The sequence below is a fragment of the Plecotus auritus genome, assembly GCF_963455305.1.
Source record: "Plecotus auritus genome assembly, chromosome: 2".
NCBI lineage: Eukaryota > Metazoa > Chordata > Mammalia > Chiroptera > Vespertilionidae > Plecotus > Plecotus auritus.
Window position 1 is genome coordinate 220,244,420 of NC_137771.1, and position 15,961 is coordinate 220,260,380.

The window sequence follows — 15,961 nt, forward strand, 5'->3', positions numbered from 1 at the left end:
TGCACGAATTCGTGCACCAGTGGGGTCCCTCAGCCTTGCCTGTGGGATCGGGCCCAAACCGGCTCTCTGACATCCCCCAAGGGGTCCCAGATTGCGAAAGGGTGCAGGCCAGGCCGAGGGACACCAGTGGTGCATGATTGGGGCTGGCGAGGAACGCAAGAGGTTAGCCAGCTGAGGAGGGACTGTGGGTGGGACTGTCCGGCCTGTCTCGCTCAGTCCCAATCGGCCAGACCCCAGCAGCAAGCTAACCTACCTATCCCCTGGTGGTCAGTGCACATCATAGCGAGCCGTTGAGCGGCCTTAGCATATCATTAGCATATTATGCTTTGGTTGAACAGCTGACTGTACACTTAGCATATTAGGCTTTTATTATCAGTAAATAATATTCCATTGTCTAGACAGACCTCAGTTTATTTACTCATTCACCTACTGAAGGACATCTTGGTTGCTTCCAAGTTGGGCAATTGTGAATAAAGCTGCTGGATCCATCCGTGTGCAGGCGCTTGAGTGAACATGCATTTTCAACTCCTTTGGTAAATACCAAGGAGTGTGATTGCTGGATAAGACAGATGGGGCAAATGTGGGTCTACAGTTGTTCGTATGGAAAAGAATACAACAATTAATACCCAATAATACAATAATAAACTCCATGTGTTGCGTCCTCACCACTGTGAGCCTACCTTTGCCACACCCTGTATGGTAAGAGTATTTTCATTTTGTAAGAAACCACTAAACTGTGTCCCCCGGGGGCTGCACCATGTACACGCCACCAGCAGCGTGAGTTCCTGTTGCTCCCGTCCTCACCAGCACGTGGTGGTGTCAGTGTTCTGGATTGTGGCCATTCTGATAGGTGTCAGTGGCATCTCATTGTTGTTTTTATTTGCATTTCTCTGGAGCATTTTTTAATGTGCTTATTTGTCATCAGTATGTCTTCTTTGGTGAGGTGTCTGTTTAAGTCTTTGGTCTATGTTTTAAACTGTCCATTTTCTCATTGTTGAGTTTTATTTTTTTAAAATATATTTTTTATTGATTTCAGAGAGGAATGGAGAGGAAGGGAGAGATAGAAACATCAATGATGAGAGAGAACCATTGATCGGCTGCCTCTTGCATGCCCCCTACTGGGGATCGAGCCCGCAACCCAGGCACATGCCCTTGGCTGGAATCGAACCTGGGACCCTCCAGTCCACAGGCCAATGCTCTATCCATTGAGCCAAACCAGCTAGAGCTCATTGTTGAGTTTTAAGCGTTCTCGTATATTTAGGACAACAGTCCTTTATTGGACACATGTCTTGCCAATATTCTCTCTCGGTTGGTGGCTTGTCTTCTCATTCTCTTGACAGTACCTTTTGCAGAGAAGAAGTTTTAAATGTCGATGAAATTAAACGAAGCCCAGTTTATCAGTTCCTTCGGGAGCATCACCATATCCAAGATCGTGTAGGTTTCCTCCTATGTTATCTTCCTGAAGTTTTATCGTTTTGCCTTTTACACGTAGGTCTGTGATCCATTTCGAGTTCATTTCTGTGATGGGTGTCAGGTCTGTGTCTAAGTTTTTTTTGTTCCGGAGTTTGTGGAAGAGGCCGTCTTTGCTCCATTGAATGGCCTCTGCTCCTTTGTCAGAGGTCAGTCGCTGCACGTGTCTGGCCTATTTCTAGGCTCTCTGTTCTGTTCCGTTGATCTCCTTGTCTGTTCTGCCGCCAGCACGCGGCCTGGATCACTGTGGCTTTAGGGTAAGTCAGCATCAGGCAGTGCCAGCCTCCAACGCTGTCAGCACCGTGTCGGCCCCTCGGTCATTGTCCTGGCTCTTCTTCTACGCTGACTGTTCCTAGTGCCAGGTTCCATAGGAAATCTTTGGGGATTTGGCTAAGGTTGCTTCTGACATGTGTGTCAATGTGGGGGAACAGACATCTTCACATTCATGTGATGGGAACGTATCTGAGACCCCTGCTATCCTGACCTCCCCCTCATAGACGGAAACAGCACACGGAGGGGCCATGCAGAGCTGTCCTTGGGGGAGGACGTGGGGCTCGTGTTCTGAGCTCACAGGGCCATTCCACATTCTCCCACCCTCTGGCTGTTCTGCCTCTGTCTCTCAGCCGACCAGTGTTTCTATGGGCGATGGAGCAGCTGATCGACATCTATTTATTTTGGCCGAAAGGGGTTTTCGGGAAATGAGAAGTGGATGATGTTGTTTAGTCTTCCACCTCTCTGCTGGCTCTGGGAAAGGCCGGGGTGCCCAGCCACGAATCAGGAGTCAGTGGGCTGCTGGGAAGGGCGCTCCCGGCGTGTGGGGATCGCCATCTGGACTCAGGGCTGGTCTTTCTCCTCCAGTCTCTTAGCCAACTCCCCCTCGGCCGGCAGCACCCAGGGAGTCCTGTGCTCTTCTCTCTCAGCCTGGAATGTCCTCACCACTCGCTTCTATCTGGGGCACACTGACTGTGCGTGCACCCGCAGGCATGTGGAGGTGTGTGTGAGTGCCAGCATGTGTGCAGGTGTGGCTGTGTGTGAGCATGTGTGCTTGTATGTGTGCATGTGCACAGATGCATATGTGTTCCTGGAGTAACTCCATCACCCAGGCCAGTGCTGGGCATGGGAGTTCAGTCCCATCTCTAAGGAGGGCAGCCCCTCCAGCCCATGCTCAGGGCTGACGTCAGTGGTGGCCGGGACGTTATGGAGGGCAGGCGACCCTACGGATGGGAAGAGGCTGGTTTCCCTGGAGCAGCTGTTTGGCCTCAGCCAGGTCGTTGCCCCACTTCGGGACCCATTTTCTCCCAGCGTAAGGGCAAGCAGGTGTGGGTGTGGTGTGGCCGGGGTAGGGACTCAGTGAGCCCGGGGTCTACAGCTCGAGTTTACAGTCGGCTGGGGCTCCCTGGCCCGGCCCGCAGGGTCTGTGAGCAGCAGGCATCACAGGTCGGTCCTGGCACCCGGCACCAGGCTCTCAATCCCCAGCCCCTTTCACATCCCTGAGACACACCCCCTCCTGCGTGTCGTATCAGGAGCGGGAGCTGAGAAACTCACTGAGTTGGCCTCGTGCTGTCCTGCATGGCTTTCCCCTTCTCTGACTTCCTCTCTAGTCCAGTGGTTCTCAACCTTTCTAACGCCGCGACCCTTTAATACAGTTCCTCATGTTGTGGTGACCCCCAACCATAACATTATTTTCGTTGCTACTTCATAACTGTAATTTTGCTACTGTTAATGAATCGTAATGTAAATATCTTTGTTTTCCGATGGTCTTAGGCTCTACAGCAGCGATTCTGTGTGTCGCGACCCACAGGTTGAGAACCGCTAGCAGGGTCGCCTGAGACCATCGGAAAACACAGATATTCACATTACGATTCATTAACAGTAGCAAAATTACAGTGATGAAGTAGCAATGAAAATAGTTTTATGGTTGGGGGTCACCACAACATGAGGGACTGTATTAAAGGGCCGCGGCGTTAGAAAGGTTGAGAACCACTGTTTTAGAGGAACGTGAACAAGGGCCCCTGCGGTTCTGAGGGGTCCACCAATGTCCCAAGGTGGCCGCAACGAAGGACCACAGACCGGGGGCTTGACCAACAGAAACGTATTCCCCAGAGTTCAGGGGCTGAAAGCCCTAAATCAGGGTGTCTCAGGGCCGTGCTCCCTCTGAGGACCCAGGGGAGGCACCTCCCTGACAGTCAGTTCCTAGAGTGCATATGCAATGTGCACACATACAAGCACACATGCTCACACACAGCCACACCTGCACACATGCTGGCACTCACACACACCTCCACACGCCTGCGGGTGCACGCACAGTCAGTGTGCCCACAGATGGAAGGGAGTGGCGCGGGCATTCCAGGCTGAGGGAGAAGGGCACAGGACTCCCTGGGTGCTGCTGGCCGACGGGGAGCTGCATTCCCGGGCGTGTGGCCACATGGCTCATTCTCTGTGTTTGTGCTCACATGGCCCCCGCCCTGTGTGTCTGTCCTCCTCTCTTCTCTCTTTACGTATTAAGGGCCCACCCAGCTAATCCGGGATGATCTCCTCATCCCAGAGCCTTAACCAGATCCGCAGATGCCCTTTCCTTATTAGGCACATTCACGGGTTCCACGGGCTGAACATGGATATGGGGTGTGTGTGTGTGTGTGTGTGTGTGTGTGTGTGCATGTGCACATGCACCTGTATCCATGTGGCCTTGATGCCGGTAGGTCACAAGCCCCTCATGCAGAGGGGAAGGAGAGGCCTGGCCAAGGCTACCTGAGGGAGGGGTCTCGGCTGGAAGCTAGACTCGCAGCCATCTCTGCCCACTGGGCTTCTCTCTTTGCCCACCTGGCTGCAGAGCAGTGGCCGCAGTACCTGCAGATGACAGCAAGCCCGGTCAGCGTCCTGAGGGCCACCCACCAGCCTGCCTGCAGGGAGGCTGCCCCAGAAGGCTCAGGTCCCCAGGGCCCTTGCACGCCATGTGACACCCACTCCACATTTTGGACTCAAAGGACATGTTGCAATTCTGCAGTGTTTACAAGAGCCTCTTTCCGTTACCCCCGGCACTGTAAACACGCAGGCCAGCTCTAGGCCACATAATTGCGGTTTGGGTGGACAGTTCCAACAATGTGCTCCAGGCCCATGGTTGTCTTCTGGGGCGCCAGCACGGAGGGGGAGCACAGCCCTTCACCGAGCTCCGCCTCTCAGCCTCCTCCTGGTGGCTGTGGGACGGTCCTTCCTGGCCCTGGGCAGTCAGCAGCAGGGAGGGATGGGGACATCAAGCCCCTGATTCCACTGAGAGTGCAGCTCAGCTGGGGCTGGTTGGGTCCAATGTGTGCTCGTGTGTGCACAGATGTGTGTGTGCCAATGTCCTTAGGGAATAGATGGTGCACCCCTCATCACTCTGTATAGAAAGTGTTTCTGCTATGTGTGCGTGCAGGCATGTGTATGCTGCTGTGTACATGCATCATGTATTCTTGCTGTGTGTGTTCCTGCTGTGTGGGTGCATGTGTTCTGCTGTGTTTGTGCATGCAAGTATGCGTGAACTTGTGCCCCCCGCTTTGGGACTCACCCCCTCTGGAGCACGGGGGGCGGTGGCAGTGGCAGGCTCCACTTGTAGCAGGAGGGGCACAGAGCCATGTCCTCGCTGCTCCTGCCCTCCATGAGGCCATTAGGGAGCCCCACACAGATCCCCGCTGGTCTGCAGTTCCTCACATTTCATTTCCAACTCAGAGCCTGGCACTCAGCCCCAGCCACAGCTAATTTAAATTATCCACTTCCAATTGTCCTAGAAGCTCTGACCAACCATCAGAATTACCATATATTTATGACTATCTTGGCCTGGGAATTTTCTGCTGGGAAGAAAGTGGCCCTTGACCGCCACCAGTGTCCTGGGCTCCCCTGCAGGTCCAGGGACAGGGCTCGGCCTGACAGAGGCCTCAGACACTGATGTGACAAGGGGGAAGAACTCTCATCCCCGGAGCAGGCCAGGCGGCCAGACGCCTGTCCATTTAGCCTCACTGCTTGGCTGCAGCTGCCCCAGCGCACAAAGGGGCCTTGTTCGCACCCACCATGTGCTCCCAGCCTCACTCCCAACCTCTCTCTGGACATGATTAGGTGTGGGAACTATTTCCCCTGGGGCTGCCTTTGACCTTTGCCATTCATCTCAGAGGAGGCATCTGGACTGAAGTGGCCTCCCCAACCTCCCCCAACTGGCTCGCTGCAGCGGGGTCAGGAACAGGCGGCCCTGACACCCCTGCTAGCCAAGCAGGTTGTGGGTTGGCCTTCCTTCCACATCAGAATGGGCAGGGCTGGCCTGGGGGTCGGGGGTGAGAGAGCAGGAGGAAGAGGGAGCCTCCAGCCTCCCCCTCCTCTGTTGCTGAGCCTGACCATGGGCTGCCCCAGGACCAGCAGAACTTGCCCCCTTGAACCCAGGGATGGTGTAGGGCAGGGGTCCTCAAACTACGGCCCGCGGGCCACATGCTGCCCGCCGAGGACATTTATCCGGCCCGCCGGGTGCCGCTGCCTGTCCTGCTTAGCAGCCGACTCGTCCCGGGCCCGCAGTGCCCATAGGAATTTGTTCATATTTTTTTTTTAAACTATAGTCTGGCCCTCCAACGGTCTGAGGGACAGTGAACTGGCCCCCTGTTTAAAAAGTTTGAGGACCCCTGTAGAGTGAGGCCCCCATCTTCCACATGAAGGTGCCTAGTTAGAAGACACCCGCCCTCCTTCCCACACAAGCAGATGGGAGAAGGGGGTGTTGCTGAGTAACTGGCAAATGTTTGGGGACTATCTGGTGGTCTCCCTAGCAGAGGTGGGAAGTCTGTACATCAAAGAGGGGCCTGAATGTACTGAGGGTTAGGTGTGGAGTATGGCAGGGGTGGGGGGTGGGGAGCAGAGGCGGCAGGGAGGAGCAAGGTCACGAAATGCTTGAAAACATTGGTGCATATTGAAGAGGCACAAAACCAGCCAGAAGGGCTTCCGCTGCACAAATTCGAGCATCAGAATAAACCAAATAAGGGCAGTAACAGATGAGAACCCACTGCCTAAATGGGACTGTGTGAGGCTCTATTGACATAAAGAAATTTAAGTAATAAACGGGGGAAAGAGAGAGCTCTTCCTTACCATAGAAGTCCAACCGATAAATCATGGAATAGAAGTCATTATGTACTTGTCAGCCATCACAGTAACCATTAACTCAGGCAATGAGACCCCAGGAAATGCTAGCTAGTGAAAGTGGAATGAAACCCCATAAAATGTGTACAAACTGCAGAGCTAACGCTCCAGTGGAGACCCCTGCAGACCCTCCTTCATCCGACGGCCAAGGTTAGCTCCTCCAGGGGTGGACTCGGGGACAGGGCCTGTCCGATGAGTGGCAATTCCCGGTCAGGGACATCTGGGACCAATCAGACAAACCCAAACTGGGACCTTTCGCTCTTCGATGTCACAGTCACGACAGTCAGGAAAGACTGAGGAATGTTCCAGACTGCGGGGGGGATATGGAGACATGGCAACGGGTGACATGGGACCCTAGATTGCATATTTTGCTGTCAAGGACATGATTCAGACAACTGGCAAAACTCGAATAAGCCCCTGGCTGATGCATATGTGGGTATTCTCTGTACTCTTGCAACTTTTCAATGTTTGAAAATGGTTTGAAATAAAAAGTAAATAAAAAAAAAACACACACACACACACAATTCCTCATGCGGCTGGTTTCCGCCCTCGCCTTGCAGCTGCTGTCATCTGGAGGTGCTGGCTGGCACCTGCCTGTCTTCAGGATCCCCAGGGAGGTGGGGCTGGGACCCCACCCCAGGCCTCTGCTGACCTGGCACAGACCCACAGCTTGGGACCCTAGACCTACGGGTGGCTGGTGGGAGGCCAGCACACGCTGCTCTCCCCCATGCCCCATCTGAGGGGTGGGCAGAGCACAGGAAACTGAGTTGGCCCACCATGAGCCTCTTCGCCCTTCCTCCCACTCATAAAAGCCCATGTGAGCACCCATCTGGGGCCCGGCTCCCCCCCAGGCTCTGGGTGCTGCTGGGTTTTAGCCCTGACATTGTGCCCTGCACTGGAGGCCGCCCGGCCCACCAGGGCTGGGTTCTGGCTCCCAGGTCCACACCCTAAAGCCAGGTGGATACATGGGCCACAGTCCACAGGCCACCTGCCACTGGCCTTTGTGGCATAGCTGAGCTGAGCCAGATGATGGAGTAGGGCCCAGGGTCACTGGTACCCCAACCCCCTGGACCCAAGGGCTCATGTGCTGGACGTGGGGTGGCCTCAGGGCTTCAGGAGGGGCCCTAACCCACTCTCACTAGGTTCCTGTTTTCCTGGTGGTCAGATTCTTCCAAGGCACTTCTTTAAAAAAAATATATATATATATATATATATATATATATATATATCTCCCATCCTGGCTTGCTCACCCCCAACTACCCCGCCCCCTGCTGGCCTGCTTGCCCCCAACTGCCCCCCTGCTGGCCTGCTTACTCCAAACTGCACCCACCCGCTGTCCTGATCACCACCAACTGACCCCCACTGATGTCCTGCTTACCCCCAACTAGCCCCCCTGCTGGTCTGCTTACCCCCAACAGCCCCCCCCACCACCAGCCTGATCACTCACAACTGCCATCCCATCCTGGCCTGATCACCCACAACTGCCCTCCCCTCTTGGCCTCTAACTGCCTCTACCTCAGCCCCGCCACCATGGCTTTGTCCAGAAGAACGTCCGGAAGGTCTCCTGGAAGGTCTCCCAGTCTAATTAGCATATTACCCTTTTATTAGATAGAGGCCTGGTGCATGGGTGGGGGCCGGCTGGTTTGCCCTGAAGGGTATCCGGATCAGGGTGGGGGTTCCCTTGGGGCATGGGGAGGCCTGGGCGAGGGGCCTGTGGTGGTTTGCAGGCCGACCACAGCCCCATGGGGTGAGGGTCCCCGCTGGGGGGGCGTGGCCAGCCTGGGTGAGAGGCTGAGGGCTGTTTTCAAGCTGGCCACACCCCCTTAGGGTGGGGATCCCCACTGGGGTGCCTGGCCAGCCTGGGTGAGGGACTGATGGCTGTTTGCAGGCTGGCCAAGCCCCCCAGCAGGGACCCTCACTCCATGGGGGTGTGGCCAGCCTGGGTGAGGAGCTGAGGGCCGTTTTCAGACTGGCCACACCCCCCGGCAACCCAAGCTCCCAGCCTCTCCTTTTTTTCTTTTTTTTTTTCAGCACCTCCTTGAGCGGAGGCCAGGGCTGGCTGGAAACAGGTATCTGGGATTTATTTATTTTCTATAATTGAAACTTTGTAGCCTTGAGCGGAGGCCAGGGCCGGCCAGGGCTGGGGGAAAACTTGGCTTCCTCCATTGCTGGGAGCAACCCAAGCCTCCTGCTTGCTCCAGCTCTGTGGCTGCCACCATATTTGTTGGGTTAATTTGCATACTCGCTTCTAATTGGCTGGTGGATGTAGTGGAGGTATGGTCAATTTGCATGTTTCTCTTTTATTAGTGTAGATATATATATATATATATATATATATATATATATATATATATATATATATTGATTTCAGAGAGAGGAAGAGAGAGGGAGAAAGAGATAGGAACATCAATGATGAGAATCTCGATCAGCTGCCTCCTGTATGCCCCCTACTGGGGATCAAGCCCAAAACCCGGGCATGTGCACTGACCGGGAATTGAACCATGATCTCGGTTTGATTGGTTGACCCTCAACCATTGAGCCACACGGCTAGGCAAGGCACTTCTTAAAAATCCACATTCCCAGGCCCCTCCCAGAGCCCTGACCCAGAATCTCTGAGGGGTAGGCAGGAGGCTAGATGGACCCCACCTGGGGAGGTGGGACCCCAGTGGTTAGCGCTTCCTCCTCTGTTGGGAAGTTCTGGTCGTACTTGTCTGTCACGTCCGCTGTGATGGGCCCAAGCCGACTCACTCACTCCCTGAACCTCAGCCTCCCATCCCCCCAGCAGAGCCTGACCTCGGCCTGAGCTCTGCTCACCTTCTGCCTCCTGGAGGTGGCACTTCTCCTGTCCTGGGCCCCCTCTGTGCATGGCGCTTCGGCCACCCTGCCCACAAGAGGTGCTGCCCTCGGCCCAAGCTGTGGGTCTGTGCCAGTAAAGGCCCCAAGGGACAGTTCACAGGGTGCCTGTGACCAGTATCAGGGGCCCTTCTGATTTCTATAATCCAGGTGATGATTCTGCCCATTTTATTCTGTCCTTATTTCAACAAACAGTGACCGAGCACCTTTTGGGAAAAGGCAGTCAGTGGAGCCCGTCCCAGCACAGCAGGCTGGCCTGACCCTCCCAGGGGGGCCTGTTCCTGAGCGGCGAGCCAGCCTGGGGCAGGATACCCGGCCCTCACAGACAGCCCAGCCTCCCCCGCTGCTGGCCAAGACCAGGGACAGAAGGAAAAGCCATTCAGCCCCTGGACTCCACACAGACGCTGACGGGTTCCCCACACACGCGGGGCCCTGGAGGCTGCAGCTGGCTCTGTCACAGGCCCTGTCAGAGCGATGATAACGATGATAACTGTCTCCCTTCAGATGCTGGAGGGGCCTGTCCTGGCTCCTGGGTGTGAGGCCAATGTTTGGGGACAGTCCCTGGGGCCACATTATGGCACCCGGGCGAGGCTGGGGGACAGCTCCCCTGACAGCCTGCCGAGGGCTGGGCCACTTCCTCTGAGTGGGAGGGTGGCGGCTTCAAAGATTACTTTTGGGATAAAACCACCTACAAATGCTTCCAGCTCTCCCCTCCTCCCCGCTCTTCTGGCTGTTGGGAAGCTGAGCTTCAAAACTCCAGCATCGCCAACGAAATATTTAACTGCTAAGTGCAGCAGCGCTGCTGGGACTCATGACAAAATCATTCCTTTGACTTCACGTCAACACCCACACTCCCACCCCTCCCGGCCCATCAGTCTTACTGGCATCACCACCCCCTGCCCCTTCCCCATCCAAGCACACCCGACCCTTCTCCACGGGAAACGCCAGCGGCCAGAGGAGGCCCCCGACAGCCCAGTGACATCCCTGGGGCAGGACTCGGAGTGCCGAGCACACGCTGGGTTGACGGTGCCAGCCCTGCTTTGCTGTCCGTAGCGTGGGTCCGAGCTGCCTGGCCACTTGGGGGTCACAGACCTGAGGCTGGTCAGAGAAGCCTGGTTCCTCTGGGAGAGCCAGTGTCACGGCCCTGGGGCACTTGGCTGACACCGTGACCCAGAACGTCAGGCAGCACGGGCAGCACCCGCGGTGAGCTGGTCCGGGCTGCGCTAGGCTGGGTCCCAAGAAGGGTGCACTGGAGGCTGTCCTGGCCTCGACAGCTTTGCCCCAGGAGGGCCACAGGCAAACGGGGTCAGAGAGGGGGTCAGGCTGCCCTCCCACCAACCACAGGCTCGGCTCCCGCTGCCACAGGCCCTGTACCCGTGTTCATGGTCACTGCTGGGGTGGTGACCGCCTGGGCCAGGCCCCATGCTCCTGAAGGTCAGCACTGTCCGGCCTCCGCTGTCAGCTGCCTTTGGGCATCCTCAAGAAACCAGGCCAGGCCTGACCGGGGGCCCTGACTTCCAGGCCAGCTCCTGGCAGGACCCAGAGGAAGACATTCTAATTGGCCAGCCAGACTTGGGTGCCGTGTCTGCCAGGAGGACACTGAGGTCTGCGAGTGGGTGTAGAGACGTCAGGAAGAGCAGGCAGGTGCTGGCAGGGAGGCAGGCACAGTGGGTGAGAGGCCGGGGCTGAGGCAGCATCTCCCAACCTCCTTCAGGTGCCGTGACCCGGGGACAGATGCCCCTCCCAGGTTGCCGTGCAGAGGGAAGAAGACACGCTCTGGGCAGCACCCGGCCTGGGGGAAGCGGCCCAAGTGTGATCCCTGCCGGGCCCCTCCCGCAGGGCAGAGTGAGAGGAGTCAGGTCCCACAGGTCCTGCTGGGTGGACACTCAGGCCATTCCTTCCCCCATTTTCAACAAAATCGACGGAGGACTTAGCATGTGACACGGGAGAGAGGCACAGGAAAGAGACCAATAGGAGGGACGAAGACATCCCCACCCTAAAAGCAAACCCAGTGCAGAGGCCAAGGCAGCCGTGGGCAAACTACGGCCCGTGGGCCGGATCCGGCTGTTCTCTCCGGTTCTCTTGCTCTCCCCTCCGCTCCTTTACTTGGAATTTATATTAGTTCACACAAACACTCCATCCATGCTTTTGTTCCAGCCCTCCGGTACAGTTTAAGAACCCATTGTGGCCCTCGAGTCAAAAAGTTTGCCCACCCCTGGGCCAAGGGAACTATGGGGTGTGGGTGGGTGAAGTCACAGGATTTCCCAGATTTGAAATGTGGAGGTGGCCACTGGCCTGGGCCAGGGCAGCAGCGGTGGCGGGTAGGACAGGAGGGACAGCACAGAGAGGGCGGCACAGGGCTCCACCCCCACCCAGCTGGCACCTTGTGTGGATTACTTTGGTTCAGGGTGCAAAGTACTTCAGGGTGCACTTGTGCTGGTGGATGAACCAGTAGGGAGGGTCAGTTGAGGAGGGACTGGTAGAGGGGATGGGACCTGGGACAGGAATGGGTGCAGGTGAGGCCTGAGACAGGGCTCTGGGTCTTTGACGGCTGTTCCGAGATTCCCCAGAGCCCGGGGCTCCCTAAGAAGGAAGCAAGGCGATGAGGATGAGGATGGATTTGGGCTGAGGACAGGGGGTTGCCTGCATGAGGAACAGATGGAGGGGGCCTCAAGGGACCCCATACTGGGACAGGGGCCGGTTAGACGCCTGGGGCGGGGGCGTTGAATTCAGGACCAGAGGAGGTTCCCAGGACCCTGACCATCCCTCAGCCACCAGCCCAGTGCCTGCTGGCTTTCAAAGGAATGTTTCTGATGTTCTCATGACCTGGGCTTTCCCAGTTCCATGAGATTAAGATAGAAAGCTGCGGTTTGCAGTAAGCTGTCCAGTTACAAGACGGACATTCCATCCTGCATTTTGATGGACAATTCTCACATGCCTCCAGGGGCTCGGATGAACCCGCTGCTCTGGGAAATCTCTCCCAGACCTTACTCTGGGACCCATGGGGGATGGGTGGTGATGCTGCAGGCATAAACGCTGGGCCCACACTTCTGAGGGGTCTGGGGCCCAGCCCTCTGCCTCCGGAAACTTCTTGCATCTGAAAACATGCCGCTTGCCCAGCAGACACTGGGCTGGGGTCAGGGCTGGAAGTGCCTGATTATTTCACAAATTTTTTGTATCTGTAAAACCAGGTGATTTCTGATGCCCACCTAATTCTAGCATCTCCGCCACCCGTCGTCAATGGCAGCACCATACGTATGACTCCATGGCTTCCCTGGTGCCTCCTGCTCTGTGCCAGCCCACCTTTCTAGAAGTGTGTTCTGCCAAATTACGTGGCTGCCCCCATGAGCAGTGAGTGCCCACATGTGGAGAGCAGAAAGAGAGAGAGAGAGAGAGACTCTGGTTCACTTGTCTCTCCCTCTGAACTCCAGCGCATTCTGCTCTTAGCTCGAGCTCCTGGGAATTCAGTTCTGTCCTTGTGGCCCAAGGGTCCCCACCAACATATGGGCGTGCCCACCTGCAAGGGGCCAAGGAGGCTCTGAAAAGCCACCGCACGTGGGCAGCAGCCCCTTGGTCCCTGGGCAAGCCTTCAGCACATGTTGGCTTTCATCACTGTGCTTCAATATTCGATGTTGGACACCAATTCCCTTTGATTGTGAAATCACCCACCATCCCACGTCCTCGGTGTTGCTCTGGGCTCTGGTTCTAAGCCCCTTTGGAGATACTGGCCCAGACGTGACTACCTGGTCTGAAGGTTTGCATGCAGAGCCCGGCCCGCCTTCTCCAGCTCCGACTCTGCTCCGGCGGCTTTGCCAGGAGGGTGTTCTCTCTCCCACAGAAAAGGGGCCAACATGCACAGTCCGCAAACCCGCGTCAGCCCTGCACGCTGACTGCAGCTGGCCCCATGCTCACATCGCTCCCTCATCCTCCGAGATGATGTTGCAGCAGGTCTCACAGCATGTTAATGTCGCCACTTAGCTTGGTGTCTCCCAGATTCTGAACTGGGATTGGCAGATGCCACACAGTCATTCGTCTCTTGTGATATGCACCTTTCTCAGCACATATCCCAGTGGTGAGATAACACACACACACACACACTGATGGGGACATGTGATGTATAGCAGGGACATAATTACCCCAAATAAATGCACTGACAAACAGAACCCAATGCATCAGGGGCAAGTAAAGCTCATCTCAGGAATGCAAGGATGAATCAACATTATAAAATCTGTGGGTACAGTTCGCTACATTAAGAGATTAAAGAGAGGAAAATCCCTGATCATCTCAAAAAATAGTCAGTCCCCCCAAAACACCTGGTAACATATAATACTTACTACTGAGTTTGAAGCACACCCAACCAGACCTTCAGGAAGCTCGGAATGGTAGGAAAATTCCTCAACCTCCAACGAGCATTGCACTTAATACATTAGAACAGGGGTCAGCAAACTTCTGCAAAGGGTCAGACAGCAAATATTTTAAGTTTTTCCGGCCATATGGTCTGTGTCCCAACTACTTAACACTGATGCCACAGTATGAAAGCAACCAATTAGAAAACATGTAAATGAACAGACCTGGCTGCCTGCCAATAAAACTTTATTTACAAAGAGAGACCCCTGTGGGCAGGGTTTGGCTCCCAGCCATGGTTTGCTGACCGCTGCATTAGAGCCACTCACATTATAGTCAGAAACAAGAGAAAGATGCCTGATTTTATATTTGAATCCTAGTGCATGTAATAATACAAGAAAATATATGTGAAGCACAAATACTATAAAGGCGGAGATAAAAATACAATTATTTGCATAATTACATGACTATTTGTGTAGGAAATCTAAAACAATCAACTGGCAAACCATTCAAATTAAAAGCAGTCAATTCTAGGGTCAACACACAAATACAATAGCATTTATTAAAGCAGCAATATCTTCTATCTATATAAAAGCCTAAGTGACCATCGCAACCAAACGGACGACCAAATAGGCTGCATGGGGCGACCAGGCTGGCAGGGGGATTAGTGAGGGACGACCAAATGACTGAGCAGCAGGCTGAGTGGGGCGACCAGGCCGGCTGGGGGGCAGTTGGGGGCAACCAGGCCGGTGGGGGAGCGGGGACAGTTGGGGATGATCAGGCCAGCAGGCAGAGGCAGTTAGGGGCGACCAGGCCGGCAGGGGGTGGGGGCAGTGAGGGGCGATCAGGTCAGCAGGCAGAGGCAGTTAGGGGCGACCAGGCCGGCAGGGGGTGGGGGCAGTGAGGGGCGATCAGGTCAGCAGGCAGAGGCAGTTAGGGGTGATCAGGCAGGCAGGCAGGTGAGCGGTTAGGAGCCAGCAGTCTAGGATTGTGAGAGGGATCAGGCCTAAACCAGCAGTCGGACATCCCCTGAGGGGTCCCAGATTGGAAAGGGTGCAGGCTGGGCTGAGGGGACCCTCCCCTGCCCCATGCACAAATTTCATGCACCAGGCCTCTAGTATATAATAAGTGTCTGGTTGACTGGTCAGCCATTCAATCAATCAAAGTATAATATGCTAATGATATGGTAAGGCCGCTCAACCACTTGCTATGCTGTGCACTGACCACCAGGAAGCAGACAGTCGACCGGTAGGTTAGCTTGCTGCTGGGGTCTGGCTGATCAGGACTGAGTGAGATGGGCCAGACACGCCCTGGAGCCTTCCCACGGTCCCTTCCCAGCTGGCTAACCTCCAGCATCCCTCCCCGGCCCCGATTGTGCACCGGTGGGGTCCCTTGGCCTGGCCTGCACCCTGTCACAATCCGGGACCCCTTGGGGGATGTTGGAGAGCCAGTTTTGGCCCGATCCCGCGGGCCAGGCCGAGGGACCCCACTGGTGCACGAACTCATGCACTGGACCTCTAGTATAATGTTTCATAAGCAAAAGTGCCCCATTCATGACAGCAGTAAAACCCAGAAATAAACGAAGAAATAAATGACTATGACATAAAACAAAACTAGAAAACTTTACTGAAGTTTATGTAAGTCCAGATACAGATCCACGCGGGAGCCAGACTCCAGATCACATCGACATTAGCTTCCCAAGTGTGCCCACATACTCGGTGCAGTCCTGATAAAATTCCCAACAGGACTGGCTACAAACAGTGGATTCTAAACTACATATGGAGGAGAAAGCATGCAAGCTTAGCTGAGAAATGCCTTTAAGGGATTTGCTGTAAAGCCATCATAACCAATGCACTGCTGTTGCGCAGAAATTTGTCAATTTCTGCGCGGATCAGGACTGGAACAGCTGAGACGGCACCATGTATTTGAGGGAATTTAATTTATGATGAAAGTAGCAATTCTTGTCAGTGAAAAAAGGATACCCTTTACAATAAATGATGGTGTGACAACTGGCTGTGCATTTGAAAAAGTACACATTCCACCCACCAACACACTCTCCCTTCCACGCAGCGGCAGCTTCTCTCCCAGCCCCAGAGTCAGGCAGGCTGCTCCCCACTCACAGAGGGGGACAGAGTCCCCAGCCACG